The sequence below is a fragment of the Plectrocnemia conspersa genome, unplaced genomic scaffold, assembly GCF_051122295.1.
Source record: "Plectrocnemia conspersa isolate PC_06_02 unplaced genomic scaffold, ASM5112229v1 ptg000002l, whole genome shotgun sequence".
NCBI classification, from domain to species: domain Eukaryota; kingdom Metazoa; phylum Arthropoda; class Insecta; order Trichoptera; family Polycentropodidae; genus Plectrocnemia; species Plectrocnemia conspersa.
Window position 1 is genome coordinate 14583236 of NW_028277166.1, and position 18568 is coordinate 14601803.

General features: G+C 30.8%; 1 protein-coding gene and 1 long non-coding RNA gene across 13 annotated transcripts in view; one reads left to right on the forward strand and one right to left on the reverse strand.

Moving 5' to 3' along the window:
- Window positions 1-18568, reverse strand: part of CCAP-R (Crustacean cardioactive peptide receptor) — a 165557-nt gene that overhangs the window by 114980 nt on the left and 32009 nt on the right. The window lies entirely within an intron of this gene.
- LOC148237814 (uncharacterized) lies at window positions 197-2581 on the forward strand. The gene is made up of 2 exons (XR_015812641.1): window positions 197-2249; window positions 2320-2581. It is a non-coding gene; the product is annotated as an uncharacterized LOC148237814 (long non-coding RNA).

The following is an 18568-nucleotide window of genomic DNA, read 5'->3' on the forward strand; positions in this document are numbered from 1 at the left end:
ATCATTTACGAGCCGCAGGACGAAAAGGGAGAAAAATCTCCGAGAGACGTCAAATCTTCGCCAAAGCGGGATTAATTGGATGTTCAAGACGTTGATAGAGTGCCGATGTTGTACTTGTTAACATTTTTTGATATTTGTATGTTGAAGAACAACGATACATATTGCATGTTAATTCGCATTATTACTTTTGATCAAATTTTATTTTGCGCTAATCTCATTTAAAAGCAATATCAGTGAAAAAAATTTGACAATGGCTGGATTATTTTTAGTTATTTATTCAAAGTTAACGATTGCTTTTGTGACGACCGATTACTACCCCCTTTGCTACCCAAAATTGATTACGATTTTTTTCGGAACCGCTTTAAAGAGAGTAATTGAGATAAGATCTTTCGCGTTTTGAGGCCATAGTGTAGCTTACCAAACAAAATATACGCGGCAACAGTTTATTGTTAATAAGCACAGAAAAATAGTATTGAGTTGAAAATATTTTGTGGACTGAACGCTGGTGGAGAAGTAATAGCCTCTGGATAATCTGCTTAGGTATTTCGTGTTTATTGTTGTTTTTTGTTTTCGGTCTCGGTCTGGTTGTCTGCCGTCTCAAATTGTGTGATCGCATTGTTTCGAATTGTGGTCGTCTGCTCTCGATGCGTGTAATCGTTTCTCAACTCGATCGGACGATAGTCTCTGATCTTCTCGTAATTTATTTTATTTTGGACTGACGTGAAGATTTCTTTAAACCTTCGGCTTATCGAGCCGCCATTGCAGGCAAACATTATCTCGTTCTTACTTGCCGGACACCAGCGAGTGTCAGCCAGGAGTCTGCAGTAGACTCCTGGCTCACATCACATTAGTCGCTACATTACGCGTTGTTGAGGATCTACGCCTTCGGATGATTTATTCCGATGTGACCACGTTTCATATATTTTATATCAATCGTTCAAGCTCTGACGAATCGCTGATGAGGATTTTAACGAATCATTTGCATCACTTTTACGTCTGCATAATGCATTAAAATCAGGTATTTTATGCAAGTTTTAATATTTGTGAACCCTAGGGGTGTGATTGCTTTGTAGACAGTGAGACTCAATGTGAAATTTAGTTAGAGTTTTATTATATTATATTTACAATTGTTATGACAGACGATAAATGGCGAGATGTTTTCTCCGAGCGGTGGTGGAGAAACTGGCGTAGGGATGATGACCGTGGGAGGTCCTCGGAGGGCTAGTAGGTGGCGTGGCAGCGAGCGTACAAATGTTACTAAATGATCCATTGCTTAAACCACTGCCGTTACCGGTAATAAGTCCCTACGAGTCCAATCCAATGGGCGGCATCCAGCTTTTTAGGGCCAGATGAGCGGGATCCACCCCCCGTAGTACTACTCAGTAGTGTTTCTCCCGAGTGTTTTGTGAAACGCTCTCCTGCTCACCTGAAAATCTGTTGCTTAGCTTTTGCATAGCATTAGCGTTGCATGCTCCTGCATTTCTATGCTTCATCCTTGAACATCACTTTCGTGATGCCTCAGTACCAGTTTCGACTCCCGGTCCCTAAGGGCTGGGCCCTTATTAGCCTGCTGGTTTGAAATGCAGTGCTTTGCTCGTCATTGATATTCCAAAAGACGCTACCTCGGTTGGGTGTTCACAGTGTTTACTTTCTCTTAAGAGTCTGAGATTTTTCAAGCTCAAAATAGGTCCCTCACTCTCCCACACTGTTAACGGCGAACTCCAGCGTGTGGTCGACTGGCACCGGCAGCGAGTGTACAGCGGAAGTTGATCCTTTTCTGCTACGAAGGTGCTTGATATGGAGGATTTCCTCTCGAGATGTGAGCGCCCATTGCCCGCGGGCTGATGACTTCCTATTTTCAAGTGGCTGCCGGTGAATACACTTTTCTCATAGGAGTAAAGGCTTAAGTATCTAGGGCTGCAAAGCTTGCTGACCAATCGCAATTATGCAGCGATCATCCAGCTAATCGCTGCATTCACTTCTTAAAACGGTGAAATAGACGTTCGCTTGATGGGCATTGTCCAAGGGCGTATTGCATTGCAGCGGGTGCATTGAATAAAATGATATAATTGTTGGTGAACAAGGCCCCGCCAGCCCCAGAGAATGTTTCCCTCGGCACCGTCACATCAGTGTTACTAGAGTACCTCCTAGTTTTGTGGCCAAAATAAATCGGTTCCCCACAATTTATTATAAACATTTTTCGGCTAAAATTTTAACCGTTGCTGATTTAAAATAATGTATAAATATTTGTAATTTAAACTTGCACGAAATACAAGTGTTAATACCGCACAATATGAACCTTACTTAAAGCTTTGTTAGACTATAAATAGTATTAAAGAATTGTAGATACATAATTGTTCATTATGAGTATTTGACTCCATTACATAAAGTATATTTTAATTCAACATTTTAATGTGATTTCAATAACTGCGCAACACCTTATATATTATTATTGAAGACTACTAATAAAATATCATGTCTCTATGAAAATTAAAAAGCACATATCTTACATATCATCCATTTACGCGGTCTAACAATTTGCTTGTACAATGTGACTCATTCACCTACACACTCTCCGTACATGGTCATTATCTGGTTATTACTTTTTGCAAAAATTCATTTGCGCCGTTACAACCCATGCCAAAGTTCCATAACAGGGTTTTTATATGAAACCTGTCGCTTAGGCGCATGTCCTGTTATAAATCTCGTTTTGCTCTATCGTATAAGGTCGGCCAATGTTTTGAAAGGTGCGAAGCGATTTACACATTCATAATAATATTTATATATGATCTATATCCAATAAAAAAACATACGCGTCGGCCGTCTTTCATAGACGACCATGAAACGTTTGTTTTTCCCCACAGTACACTATAGAAAAAAGTTAAGAGCAATCTCAACCGAAGCACTAAATTTTCCTTTAAAAAAATGTGACGATAGAATCGTTTACAATATTTCATCGCAAATACAGACATTTATACGAAACTATTATAAATCACATTTATTACCATCAAAACAGATAAAGTTTAATATTTGAGTTACAGCGTGTTCATGTTTGTAATTAAAGCTCAAACATTTCATAACCTATTTTCAAGTTGAATATAAATATGCGTATCCTGAACACGACGCCTGCTAACATAAACATTGTATTATATTATATATAATATTACACCCATAAAAGAGTTTATTTTATACCATGTATAATTTATTCATCAATGTGTCACCTCAATAAAAATAATTAAAAAAAGTCTCTTTGTAGCGAAGCCATTCGTTTCGATCTCAAATTACTTTTCGCAATATTAAACTAAAACATTGTCGCTTTATTAAAATCGCAATTAAGCCGACGAAAATGTGCGGTAACTGCTTGATTTATGTTTTAGTGTATAATTTTAGCGAAAGTCTTTATTTAGGTCGCGAAATATACTTGAGTCACTTTGATACTTATATGGGTTTCGATGTAACGCAGGGAACGGGAAGAAAATTGAGAACGAGCTTAAATATAAAATGCAAAATCATAAAAAATATATTTTGGTATATTATAATATATATATACGATACTACAATACACCGATACGCGAAATCGTTCATTATATTTTTATATACGAATGAGGATCAAAGTCATAAATATAATTGAGAACTCAATCGACCCTTTTCTTTGATTGAGAGGAAATCATCAATCACCGTATTTTTCTATTGCAAATTTTATGTATATATATATCTGATACCATGATACATATGTTTACAATGAAAAATGTTTCTAAAATATCTTCTTAGATTAGTGATTTTAGGTCAGTTCATAAATGTGTGCATGTATCAATCATATGTATGTTTGCAATAGCACATTTCGTAGAATAATGCGTCGTCATACATGTTATGCTATGTTTAAAAATGTACGTAAATTTATAATTTTATTAATAAAACTAGATCGTATCTCTAATATTTTTAGCAAATACAATAAATAATATGATTGTTTCATAGTATATATTAAATTCAATTAAAGCTTAATATTTCACTTTGGATTAAATTTATGAATTTATATTGTAAGAAAACCATAGTGATTCAGATTATGCATTACTTTACTAATAAATTAATTAATGCATATTTAGCTAACTAAATTGTAAGTTATTTATTTAAATAAAAAATTAAACTCAATAAAAAAGCTTGAAAGGAGAATGTGGCTTCAGGATATTAAAAGTCATCGTAGCAATTTCCACAATATAATTCCTTCTTTTCTACAAAAGTTATTCGCTCTCTTGTAGATGTCGAAATAAACTTTTTTGACAGAACGTACGATATGAATTGAAGCTTCTTTAAAAGTATATAATATTAAATTTTATTTGAAAAATACTATCTCAATTTTAAACTCAAAAAATATTTTATAAATATGTAAATATGAGATAAATTAACTTTAAAGAGCACTGATAAAATATTATATAGATGTGATAATTATATTTATTATATTTATCGTTTCGAATATATCTATAAATAAAATAATATACAATAGTTGTTTTGATACATAAGTATATGTGTATACTTTCGCACTTCAATCTGACTTTACAGTATTCTAGCTTTTCACTTAACATAAAAATAGATTAAGTTTATGCAAACTGTTGCTTCATCGCACGTTGGAATTTGATTATCTAAAATATATATTAAATTATAAATATATACTTTTATTTTATCCGCATATATATGCAATTTAAAATATCAGACAACTACTTCTATAGCATTGTATTACCATTGTTAGTTTCAATCACCTGCCCTTGAGCTTAGCAAAAGACAACATTGTATTGTCAGCTATAATTCTAGCAGCATGTCTAAACTGCAACCATTTTAGTTCTACAATCTTCTCCAACTTATCTGTGACTATAACGAACGTGACTATTTACGAATACTTCCTCACGTGTACTATACACTATGGATAACAATATCACGTAAGATAGGGCACAATTATATTTTTATATATATATACAAAAACTTAAGTAATGATATAAAAGTTAAGTATTAATGTATTTAATCTTAATAACAATGCTACTATAATATAAGCAATCAAGTTAATATATAAATAAATGGAACTACGTTATTATTTTAGGTCACTTTTGACGTGTATACATCAAAAGTAGCGTTTAACACTTAAAGTGCATTTTATGGAGCTTTCCATCAATGTCATCTGTTTCCCTAACATCTGACACATATTATACAAAGCATTCATATGTATGCATAAAAAAATTATAATTAAAACTGTGAAACTTGCGGGATATTCAGAAAGTAAATATAGAAATTGTTAAATGTTTTTTAGGCAGTTTTAGATAGCGTTATTGTTCAGTTGAACTTTGAATGAACAGTTTTGAGATTTAACGCCTTTCAAAAATATTATATGGCACAACACAATTTTGTTATATTTTGTATGTTTGCTATAGTTGCTTTTTTCTCACATTTTAGGGGTTATCATCGCAATACTTAAAAGTCTTTCACAAATTTTGGAAAGTATCAAGAAGCCCGCTCGCTTTAACAGAGTTTCAAGCTTTGCAGGCTCAAGCTAAGAAAATGATGTTTTTATGCCACCAAGATTACATTAAAGAATGTGAAAATTCTCTTAATCAGTGATCTTAGAAGGTTCTGGAGATTCGTCGGCTCTAAGCATCACGATGAAAAAACTTTCGACTGCTATAAAGATATCGCTGATGTTTTTTTATTCAGCTCCCGATCGCAAAGGCGACAATCTGACCTCACGATCTAGCTGGTCGTCTTTAACTTTATTTTTTACTTCATATTGAAGGACTGTCATCTTAATCTCCTTGCTCCCTTTCGATTTATTTTTAATTTGTCGCTTAAAGCTTCTTCGTTTACCTGGATGTACTAAAATTCAAAAACTTCTTTCGGCACATGTTAAGTTGTTTCTTATAATTCTACAGATGTATACACAAGCACGTGCTAGTAAATCACAGGTTTCGTCCCCGTCGTTTCAAAGTCACTAATCTCTTGTGCCTTTCTAAGGCAGTAACAAAATCCCTCGATTATAAAATCCAGGTCGAGGTAATCTATACTTTGACTGAAATTTGTCATGAGCTACTTCTTCGAAAGCTTAGCAACTTCGGTTTCTCAAACGGTCATGCTAGATTTTTTACGAGTAACTTAATCGCTGACGTCAGTAAGTGAGTAGGGATTGCAATAATTGTAGTACCGATACCGGTATTGGAGAAAAAATTACGGTATTACAAAATGAAATACCGGTATTACGGAAAATATATTTTTTTAAATCCATACATCTTATTTGTTGGAAACGATTTCTCCATGGTTTAGAACAATAATGCTCGAAAGCAGTAGCAGAGAATAAAATGATACTCATTGTAGAGGATTAACTAAGTAGTTTTATCGGTTGTAGAATATTATTATTGCATTTAGTCCCAGAGAGCCGAAATTTTGGTCTACTCTACCTACGCAAAAAATTCAACTGGCCGATTTTTCAGCACAAATTGTTAAAAATTAATAGAACATGTTCGATATTTTTTAACGATGTGCGCGACGTATTAACATAAAATGAATACATTTTCTTTATCTCAGGCACGTCTAGCAGTACCTGGCAGTTACGTAACAGAAAAATGATTGGGCCGCTGCGGTTTGTCAGCCTCTTTTTTATGATAGGGATGGCTGGTGAAATATAAACAAAAGTTGCAAAAATTACAGTATTTAACCGGGGAACCGTATTTATTATTTTTACCGCAAATCTGAAAATTACGATATGTGGGTAATCATGTTCACCCTTTAGGTATTTGAAAGTCCGTATGTCAGATAATTTTGTGTTCTTATGACACCCCTTTTGAATCCGGACGCTCCATTCTCGGATATTACTCGGGTAACTGAAACTTTATGCGTTGGCTCTCCTTATTTTCCTTATCCGTGAATTGACCTAAAAACTGAATAACAATCGTAAATTTTCTACTTTCAGCAAGTGTCGTAACGAGCACTTACTTCTTTATTTTATTTAATTAAGCGTGTTGCGAATGTGGAATTGCAAGAACAGCGTAGGGTATAATTCTCTTAATATAATCCCGTATAATTCTCTTAATATAATCTTACAGTTTCTTTCTGACAACCAAAGAAAAAAAACAACAACGAGACCGGAAAGTTCATTCTAGTAAAGAGGAAATTGCATCGTACACTGATACCGTTTCATAGGTTTTCAAAGAAGCTTGTTTTTAAATAACTTCTACTCGGTTCAAAGGTTTGAAGCTGTGCATAGAAATCTTAAATAGTACTTATACATGGTTTGGACAATTAGGTTTTTCATAAAAATATTGACATTTATGAAATTATTGCATATTATTAAATTAATTTTATTATTTATATACTACAGTAACTATTATTTTTCCGGACCATGCATTTTTTAATGATTTCCTACTATTTTAATAAAAAAAATTGTATGTTTATCTAATTTACTGTATCTTTATTTTTACAAATGATTACTTGATCAATGTTAGGAAAAAAATAATGATAATACGATTTCTTGCGGGCATTACTTTTTGGCACGAATGTTTTCAATCTCGATATGGCGATCATCTTCAGGTTCTAAATCGAATGGAATGTTTATTTTTTTTATCGTAGCAATCTTAGTTCAAAATGACTTTACCCTTTATATAAAAATAGACTTGCGACCACTAGGTGAGCAAATTGTTTCATTGACTTTCACAAAAGCATCCCGAATGATAAATATATTATTTCTAATAACTTTCACTCCCATCTGGTCCCTGATAAAATTTTAAAAGTAAATTATTTAATACATTTATTTTTTTAGTAGAGGCTATAAATGTACAGTCAGCAAATAATAAATATATATTGTGTCCATTCAATACAATAAAAAATAGCAGCGAAAAATATCTTAGTCATATGAACATAAAAGCAATGTCTCCTAACATTAGATTAAGGCTGTGTGTGGTAAGCTCTTAGATTTCAATCAAAATTATTGATTTACACCTTCACTTTACCAGTTATAATTGCATTGCTATAATTTAATTCACCTCAACTATAAATATATTAGTATAGACTAATACCCGAAAGAAATGGGTTTAAATTCCATATGAACTCTAGTGTTTATTAAGCAATCAAATTTTATTTGTCAGTAAGTTTTCTTAGATTTTCCAAATCTCACGAATAAATAATAAAATAACGTTTAATAGTTGCAAGTTGTAATTATAGCTATAATTAATAAAATATATACTATTCACATTCTTTGATTACAGTCTAGTATTTCACTATTTTCTGGAAACATTCATAAACGTGTTTTTTTAGAAAAATCTTATTACGATTCTCTCGAAAAATGTGTTTCAAAATGTTCTAAGAAACGTTATCTTGTTTGGCGAACGGTCGCCACATTGCCTTCGCTACATATAAACAGCAGGCGCGTACGGTGAGATATTCGGTCGTTCGCGTGCTAAGTGACGAGAGTGAGTGAGAGATAAGGGCGTGCGTTAAATACGTTCCGCACGCCCACTACTTCTCAGTCACTCTCGTTACTTAACACGCGAACGAGCGAAAGGGGATGTATCTCACAATACGCGCTTAATAAACAGTAGCAATCGCCTTACTAGTGGGCGACCTACAATATTAATAGTAAATCATTATAATTTGACAACTTTGACTGAAAGTGATGAATCTATGTTTCATGTCACATCTGGAATGAAACACGATTTTTATTATGATTCTTATTTTTTATTCGGTAATAGCAGTTGCAGGTTTTTCACTACAAGGATCATCTTGAATCATTTTTATATTTAATTATCCACTATTTTCCTATTAAATATTTGCCATGTCTATGAATTTGCTTCATTGTTTACTTTTAAGCAGGTGTTTGATCACTGCATGCTGTTCTAGTTTATCAATTATGTAATAATCGATGAAAACTTTATTTCAGAAAATTCCACAAATGTCATAAATTAACGGCTTAACGCCAAACTTTGCAAACACTAATGACAGTTAGCATGACCTCATAAAAAATAATTGTGCGTTTATTTCTACCCTCTCTTTATCGAGACGTGAATTTTCTTTTCTAGTTATATCATTTCGTTATATAATAATTTAACCATGTAACCAAAATATTCTTTTGTATTTCGCTACTACGATACAATATAATTGAATTCTTTTGTAGATGTTGACATGTCAATCAATGTTTCACACGATATAGCAATAGGCATCTTGACGATATTTTCATCGGTTCATTTATTCGGGGTGCAGGGCACGCGTGTCTCTGACGTGACCCATTGACCCAGAGCATTTTCTGAAAATGGTGATTTACCGTTGTTTCTAGCAGCCACATATCACCAGAAAATGGTTTCTTTGCCGGAAAACTATTCCAGCCACCACATTTCTCACACTCCTCACGCATCTCTCCGGTTGAAAAGAAAATTCCCTAAGCATAAACATAAACATATCGTTCTCGATATAGCCCCTCCGTTATGGCGATTGTGATTTTTTTTGACGTTCCACTGCCAGTATCTGCCGAATTGACTTTTTTATCGTCTGTTGGCGCTAGAATAAAATACAGTTAGGTGGGGGAAAAATGATAATTTTGTGGCTTATGCTATGGAGCGAATAAAATTAGACTTTCGTCACGAACGCCAGGCGAATTGTGATTCACTGCATATTATGTGGTTTAGGAGGCTCGATATTTTTCGCTGTTAGAATATTTATTAGACAATTGCCGAACCATTTTAGAATATGCATAGAAGCGTCTACAGGTGGCACAAACTATATTTTAAACATTTAATGCAATACACAGGTTTGAATTTATTACATTTGAGAATACTGGTCCGTATTTCATTGTCTTATATCGACTAATACTTTATACTTTGTGTCTACATATGTTCCCTTTATCAATGTTAAGAAAACTGACAGTAGTATATATCTATATATATCTTTAATACATATAAAAAATATGTTTCATATTATATTAAATTTATTTATATCTAAAAATAATCAAATTTATTCCTTTGAGTATTTCAGAATTATCCCAGAATTTTTATACTAAAAATAGATTTAATATATTAAATTACATTATTAAATAACATTGCTATAATAATTCGACTAAAGAACATTACTCATTTTTTTCAATGGAATATTATTTTTTACACTAGAATGTCAGGAGCACATAATTGCGATTATTTGCAAAACATTCGTGATATTATATTAAATATAAGTACAAACATATATTATATGTACATAAAAAAACGCTTTAAACATTCAGGATGTAATAATTACCTGTCATTATATACAGTGGGTCAGTATAGTGACCCGTACAGCTATTAAGCAATGCTCTCGTTATGTTTTATAAATACATACGTATGTACATACGTTCATCAAATCATGAATATGATTCAATATAATATTCTAAATACAGCAATATGATTCAATAATTCAAATCTAAGTCTAATGATTAACTTTAAAATTAATTAAGATATTCACTCCAGTAATAATATTTTAGTACGCTTGAATATATTTGCAGATGAAATATATGTAATACATTTATACAGGCGTAATCACGCTGCCTCTTCATGTCCTTGTCATATTTATATACTATATTACTTATTATTTTACAGTTGCTCGGAAATAATACTATAAATACATGAGTGCCAAAGCAAACGTATCTAACGCGAGGAATATCGAGCAATATTCGCAGCAAAATGATATTCTCTTCTCGTAACTCTAAGCTCTTAATGCAAATAACGCTCTGTTATATTATTTGCAAATTTATCGCGAATGGATACATAGGTATATTGAAATAATCTAGAATTAAATTTACTTGTGGTTTTGTGTTAATTTTGAATATCAGTTTAGGATAATATTATTCTTATTAATAAATTTTAAATTCAAGTAAAGTTTATTGCAATATGAAACACATTTCTAAATTTTCTTCAATCAAAACAGCAGTTTTTGGTTAAAAAAAACATACATATTTTACAACTATTCTTAAAAATATAAAACAATAATAAAGAGGGTCATTTTTTATATAATCAGATATTGTATTTTGTCTTATCTTATTTTACTATTCAAATTAAGATAAGTTTACCATTTAAGCTTTTGGATTCTTCAGTTTCTTCACTTGTGTTTGACAATGAGATTTGCTTTCTACAGTGAGTGCATTGAGGCAATTCCTTCTGGTTAAATATTTATAAATTTTCAAAATTATGGGCTATAATAATAACAAAAATAAATAGTAAAATGTGAGATAAATAAATAACACATTTTGGCAACTTTCGTTCGATATATTCGAAGTGATGGTCCAGAATCTGCAGATCATGCAATAACTAACAAACTTGTTACAAAGACCTTGAATTATTCTGTTATACACACTTCTCATAATTTTAACTACATAATCAGATCAAATTTACAAGATAGAAGAAAAGTATTTAAAATTAAATTATATTAGAAACTTATCTAGTCATTTCCTATTTTATTAGTTTTTCCATTTGAACAGGATTAAAATAGCGGATATGCCCAGTAAAATTATGTTTATGGCGAATATGTTTTGATAAACCCAAGTGCTAACTTGTCGCTCGTTTTATACCATTGATAACCGGGCAGTTTAGATACGAACATGAGTCTATCGATTGTAGAATATTTATAAATATAAAAGTTTCGCTGGTCCTTCGACGCCCTGGTAAGACAACCTTCTCGCGAGAGTCAAGTTCCAACACTAATAAGAAAACAACTTTTGATGCTTTTATGAATCTATACGCGTTTGGTCATAATAATAAGGCACCCCAATAGATTTGTTATATCTTAAAAAATCGTGAAAATATAAATAAAAAAATGTTTAAGGTTGCTTAAAGTTTTTATTTTAAGTTTATTTTTAATATTTAGTAGGCTCACACTTAGCTTTAATTATAGCTGCAACCCTTTTTAGCATACTGTCAACTACATTCCATCTACAATTTTTCTCTCAGCTCAATTTTTGATTTGCAATTGTGTTGGGCAGCCTTTTCTTTTAATTTTCCTCATAAAGTCTATATAGGATTTATTTCTGGTGTCTGTGTATGCCATTCTAAAACCGTCAAACCCTTTGACGCAAAGCAAGCCCTGATTTTTAATGAAGTATGGCACAGAGCGTTTTCTTGCTGGAATCGGATGATAGCGTGGTATGTGTTTGAAAATATTTTCAAACACATAGCAATATTAAAATATAAATGTCATTATTCGTACTACCTTCGCAAGTGGTTTCTTACCTCTGCTCCATGCAACCCTAAAACCATAACGCTTCCGCCATTTTATTTGACTTTAGGTACTAGACTCTTCGGCGCACGTGTACTATGCACAAAAAACTATGATTATTTTTTAAAAATTTTGAATAAATTTGGTTTTTATTATTTTTTTATATTAACCAAATTTATATTAAAATTACTTTAACAACCTTTTCAATCTGAACTTTACACTATCTTACTATATACAGTCAAAATTGATTCCTATTGTAACATTTGGGACAATCAGTGTCTTTGTCCTTCTGTAAACTTCTGTCAACTTGCCACAATAAACATCAAATGCGTAGCAGTAGCCGTCTGAGCTTGTTGCGGCCCAATTCCGATAACTGAACCGCACAGGTTTTCCAATAATGAATTGTTTGGCTGAAGTATTTAATTATAGACTCATCCACAGACAAACTTTCATGAAAAAGTCCCCACTTTTTGCACAACGTTCTCACTTTGAACATTTTATCATTCAAAAACACGATAGACAGTTGTGCAACACTGGTTGACGGTCAGATACCCATTGTATATAGGACAATAAAATATAACCTAGCATACGGTAATTGAAAAATATTGTCATACTAATAGATTCATCGGACCAAATGACTTTCACCCAATCTTCAGATGTTTACCGGCCCACTCTAAAATTCGAGTTGCAATTATTTTTTAAAGCCACGGCTTGCGTCGGGCTTTACAACCTCTGGTTCACGCATCATCGAGCCTTCTTCTCACCATTTGCGAAAAAATGGATGACTTAAAAATATATTTTAAATCATTAAAATAATAAAAGTGTTTTTTTGAATCATTAAAAAACGACATTACCTAATATTCACGTATGCAATAATTGTATATAAACTGACTTATTATATGTGTATTTTATAGCAAGATAAAATATATAATAGCACACGATTCTGTTAAGCTTTGATGTAAATATATGGCAAACGTCAATTTCATACATTGTTGCTTGTACGTGAACTTTTTAAAAATATTTTTTTATATTATATATTTTCATATAAAGAAATTTTGTATTTCGGTTATGATGCAAGCGACGATAGCAAAATATATTACATGATCAGCAAAATGCGATATAGAGAATAGAGATGAGCGCGGTTCCACAAGCTTACGTTTCACAAGGTAAAATAACGTATGACAGGTAATGGCGTTTGCTGACACACTTGACGCTAAGCCACAAAGCAGCTCTTGAAGCTAAATTGTCGCAACGCATTCATTCACCTTGTAAGAAGGGTGTGGTTTTGTAAATTTTGTTATTATTTTTGCCACAAAAAACGTCAAATAAAAAACCATTGTTGACCACGGGGGCCATTCACCCCGGCCATAAACAAGAACTGTTGAAATTCCATCGAACTATCTGAGACAGGGTTATCAACATATTTTCTTTGAGATAAAAATAATAAATAAACGTAAAATTGCTATGACTATCGCCTTAATACGCTGGCATTTCACATTGAGCTATTTAATGTTCGCATCATTTTATTTTAATATTGTGTGTGGTAATAATATTTTATTGACCATAGTGACGTATTGTTGGGTTACTGGTCTTAATTTAATTTAAATAAAACAATACTTTTTGCATCTCATTTTTATCGCGTTTTTTGTAGAATAATCTACATATTTTCTATATTTATTTTATATAAATAAAATATGTATTTCTTAATTCCACTAATTTTATATTATTTAATTCAACTGCATTTGCACGTAATAAAGATATAAGCATATATATAATACGTTTTAAAAGAGAAGTTTAAAGCTTAAAGAAACAATCTAATTCACAAGCTTAAAAGAAAATGTTGACAGATTTCTCGTTATTAGTATATCGTATAGAATTAAACAATCGTAATATTTTTAATTGCGGTGAAATATTCGCATTACTTGGATCTATTAATAATTTTGCTGAATAAAGATTAAGACTCAAGCATAGAAAGACGGATAATATAATGTCTGAGAACTCACTAATGAAACTATCCAATACATTCCAGATGATTCTGGAATGTATAGGATAGTTTCCCAGTAAAGTTGTCATCCCAGTAAAAGACAACTTTACTGGGATGACATAAACTGTGTGAATATATCATTTTATTTTTAATATTTTTTTAATTAGTTCACCTGTATAGTTTATATTCTGAAAAATTCGCACATCAAATGTTTTTTTAGTGGCAATTGAGATGGTTATAATTACTTGTTATTTTTTAGATGTGATATTTGCATAACATATGTATCTACCAGTATAATAAAAACGAAGTGTCGTTATTCAGAAATGGAGTTGGATATGCTGATTTATTATCCAAAAGCTCTACAATCCAAAAGCAGACCACGACCTTAAATCGACAACCATTGCCTCGGGGGGCAAACTGGCGTCATCTAACGTTCCTTTTTTAATACCATAGCACGCTCCTGACCGGGAATAAAGGGAAATGTGTCAGCGTTCGACTGGATATTGCATCGTCTGGCTGGTGTAACTTTATACGGTAGTCGGAAGAGCTTTCTTGACGCATCCATTTGACGACGTATTATGTCGCCATTTAACCTTTTTTCGCCTCTTTACACACATTATGCACCCGGGGCACTTAATTCGGACTCGACGGGCCCACAGTAATGTCCGTGGATATTACCGAACACTTAGGACGTGATGTGGGTTCATTATTATTTCCAAGCTGATGATCCCGGGAAGATTCCCTGCCACACGTGCGTATTATGCTAATTGTTTGTTGGTTTATTTGCTATATTATGTTTGAGAATAATATTGGAGTTTAGAAATATGTCTTATTTGCGGGGGTGAGTTTAAATGAAAATTAAAATAATAATTTTATAAATGTGCATTGTATGCCAAGAAAAAATCAATAGGGATGTACCAAGGAAATATTTAATGGCTAGCATTTTCTTCTTCAAAAACGAGAAATTTAAAATAATATTCCTGGAAATCTCGGGAATCCCGAGGAATTAAAAAAAAAATTAGATGCGAAACTGTAAAAAATTTGAGAAAAGTTAAATCAAAATATTTTTGCTAAATTTAATTAAATAATTTTTTCCAAAAACGTACAGAAAATTATATAAATAGCATTATAATTTGTTAAAAAATCCAAAAAAGACAAACGTGAAATATGTCGCTTACAGATAATCTTTTTTTGAACAAAAATTTAAGAATATCCTTTTGCTTTCAAGTGAGGTTAAATTATACAATCATCAAACCATCCAACAATTTTTGCAGAGTTTTTTGTTGTCTGTACTTTCATATATTTGTATAGTTTTTTGTAGAATTATCAAACATTTTTATTTTTCCAATCTAAAAATTTATATCACGAATTTGCCCATTATCTTTTTTCTGCGAATCTTCACGTTTAGTTTCCATTTAACTTTATTGCATTCAACGTCTTTGTCGAGAAACTTATTAAAAATAATGGTAACAAAAATTTCTGTAGAAGCAGATTGCAAATCTAGTATTAAGAGAAATTTTACCAAAGACACAAGATATTTGTTCGATAACGCGGAATTTAATACCCTCTAACAACTGTCTTAAAATATACATGAAAAATTAAAAATTGACCAACGCTTCAGCAGCTAGTTTAATTGGCATTGCAAATATTACTTAATATTGGAACATTGATGTTAAGGAACCCAAATCTTAAAATGTCTCCTGAATTGAATCAACACCTTTAAAAATCTTTACAATGTTATTTTAAAAATAAATTTGCAGGGATTTCATTTTTGGAGTTTCTAATGGACGTATAAGAGGTATTAGTGTAGTTGTTTTTAATTTTTCCTGGGATTAAAATGGTTCTTACCAAAAACTAATTTCACTAGATAAAGCACCCACTAGGCATAAAGCGAAATACGCATTGCTGACTTCACTGCAATAAGTTGTGTGATACAATAATTTCAGCTGGCAAATATGATGCTATTTTAATTCAAGAAAATATCGAATGGATATAAAAAAGTTGTAGCTATGTTAGCAACCATCGAAATAATCGCCAGTGGAGTTTTTGTCTTGACTCATTTAGGGTGATAATAACTTTTGGGTAGTAAAATTTTTATTGCAAGTCCCATGTATTTTATATTTCAATCTATTAAATAATTATTAAAATATATAACAGTCAAAACATATATTTCTTTACAGAATACAAACAAATAATATTCCATAAATATCGTTCAAAAGTATATACTATAATTTTAAATTTAAAGAAATAATATAAAATAGTTTTAGCAAATATCTATGGCTAATTCATATTGTTAATAAGCTTTTTTATTTTTTTTTACAAATAAATGTAGAGTCACATATTTTACAATGGTCGTACGAAAAAACTTAAAAAATTACAGAATCGCGTTAGTTTTTAGCTCCACTTTCAAATCATCCTCTTTGGTGAAAGCTTGTTTAAGAGCTGCAAGCTAGGCGACCGTATGATAATTACAAAGGATAATTCGAACAATGCTTATTCGATGCGTGGCGATAAATTTTTATTTTAATCCAGTTCAGAAGCTTATAATCAGGATCAAAATAAAATATAAAGCCACTAAAAGATCATCACTCTATTTACATATTAATCTTGAAGGAAATAGACGTGATCAATATTTTACTACAGATAAAAACCATAACGGTTTTTATTGCTTGTAAGTTAATTTAAAATCTAAAAAATACAATAATTGCAATAAGAAGTGAAATATTTCAGACTTTTCAACAACGTAGTGTACATCAAGTTGTTGGACTTAGATCCTATATTTCATAAAACGGGGAAACAAACATTTCTGAAACAATGTAAAACAAGCATATATAATTTTAATTAATATAAGTATTGACTACCTAAATCTTTCTTGAGTCTTAATCTATTAACATAGATACTTTAATCCATTGCAAAATTTAGCTTATAAATCTTGTCATCTTATAATAAAGTCTACAATAATAAAAAAAAAACATTATTTTATATTTAAAAAATCTTAGTATTTTATATTTAATTACAGAATGAAATCTATGTTGAACGAACGATAAATTAAACTAAAAAATAATATTTTTGGTAAATTATATCTATTTAAAAAAATATCATAATTATTCTACATAAAATATTTAACATTTACAATTTATTATTAAGTTTGCTGTATAAAAGCGAAAAGTTTTTAAATACATTAAATGAGTTACTGCTTTCTCCACAGTATTTCTATGTTATATTATATTTGAATAAGAACTTATTCGAACTGTATTAAGATAGCAATTATTAGGAATTGACATTATATTTAATGATAATTAAAATTTTATTAAAATATTTTAATGCATGTAGGTGAGCAGTAATTTATTTAAAATAATTAAAAATAATATAATATACAGCATGAACCAATTATTTAAATATAATATATATGAATATCATACTAAATTTCCTTAAAATATAAATATCATATAATAAAAATATTTTATTCTCAATATTATAAATACATATGTGTATATATTTAGAATAAATATATCTCTTGAAACATACAGATTTAATTAAAATATATTATAAAAATATAGCATACTTTTGAGTTTTAATAATCTAAATATAAACAATTTCTAAGTTATATTTAACAATAATAAGGAGGTGTGAATTTGTATAGTATAATAATATTCCTTGGACAACCTGCAAAAAAAAATGTAGCTGGTTTCCTAAATGGAATAAAGAAACACCTTCGTGCATTAAGAAATAAATTATAATATTAACTACCCTGATGGTAATTTTTGTAGCATTTCCCGCAAACAATACTAAACCCTCAAATGCTAACAAAGGATTATCCAGATGTGTTTAAAAGATTAATTTACAAATACCCTTATTAACAATAAGTTTACTCATACATAAGCATACGCGTAAAAATAAATTACATACTGCAATAACCCTTAAAGCCGTATAAGATTAAAATGTATATTATTTAATTAATCTTTATGACGCAATTAACAGTTATGTAAATTTCCATAATCGCTTTGACATAACAAGGACATTTAGAATTTCAAATCTTGGTATAATTTTATATATATTCAATTTATCTGAAACAACAAAGATAATCGTCAAGCCTTCGGGCATATTTAACGTTACAATTATTTGATATTGCACAGTATTTAATGGTTTGACATTATATTATAAAAATAATATCAAGAGTGATATAAAACGCAAATATTAATTTAAAAAAAATATTAATAGTTATATAGTAACTTTATAGTAAACATATATATTAATAAATAGTGTATTGTTTACTCTATTATTTATACAAATATACATTATCTATTATTGCGCAATGAACCCATTAAAAAGGGATGAATAAAGTTTCACGTCACATTCGTTCCAATGGTTTTAGTTATTAAT